Here is a 1,062-nt window from a genome sequence, read left to right on the forward strand (position 1 = left end):
CAACAAAGAAACAAAAAACACCCTCATAAACACAGACAATAGTATGGTGATTACCAGAGAGGAAGTGGGTCCAGGGAAGATAGAAGAGGGTATATGGGTGATAAATGGTGATGGAAGGAGACTTGGGTAGTAAATACACAATATAATATACATATGATGTATTATTAATTGTACACCTGAAACCTATATAATATTGTTAACCAATGTCACCCCAATAAACTTATTTTAAAAAGAAATATGATGACAGGATGAGGAAATCATGAGGAAGGAAAATATTGCAATGAGCTGGATTCCACAGAAAAGGTTTGCTTTAACCTAGGCCTTAAGTAAATGAAAGATTTCAGATTAAATGAAGAGTGGAAATTCTGCAGATTGAGGCACAGAAGTAGGAATGAGCATAGCACTGGCACCAGGATGAAGGTGATGGTAGAAAAGATACTCTGTGTGTGATTGTGTGTGTGTGTTGGGAGGGATGGGATTTATTAGGCAGCAAGTTTGAGTCAGATTAAGGTAGTTTTGAGAGGCTGTTAGAAGAATGGAGAAGCTGAGAGGATAAAGGGTAGTCATTGGAGTTTTTAAATATGTAAATAGCCCAATGAGAAATGTCTCTAGCAGTGAACTAGAGAACACATGAATGGGAGGGGTGAGTCTATAAGTTCATATAAGAAGTTACTGCATTAATTCAAGTTAGAGGTGTGTCTCTTTACTTTTCTTCTTAATGTGACTTAGTCCCTATTGAGTTGGGTTGGGTTAAACCAATCTGGAAAATTACTATATGCTCCATTGCAGGGTGTATGGCCTGCTCAACTTCAATTAATTTTTAAAGCAAGTAACATCATTAGTCTACCCAAACACTAGCCATCTGACTGTTTCAGGCAGTTCAATGAGTTTCTGTAAAGGGAAACAGCCTAGGGAAAGCCTCTTCTAACAGCACTGTCACTGAGTACTGGCTTGAACCCAAACAGGCGTGTGTTGAGGCATTGACTTAGTGGGGCATTATGTTTGGTGGCACTCAGATTGGACATGCACTGAGGATTTGCTTTAAAGTATGTGAAGAAAATT

Source organism: Myotis davidii, unplaced genomic scaffold (assembly GCF_000327345.1).
Source record: "Myotis davidii unplaced genomic scaffold, ASM32734v1 scaffold261, whole genome shotgun sequence".
NCBI lineage: Eukaryota > Metazoa > Chordata > Mammalia > Chiroptera > Vespertilionidae > Myotis > Myotis davidii.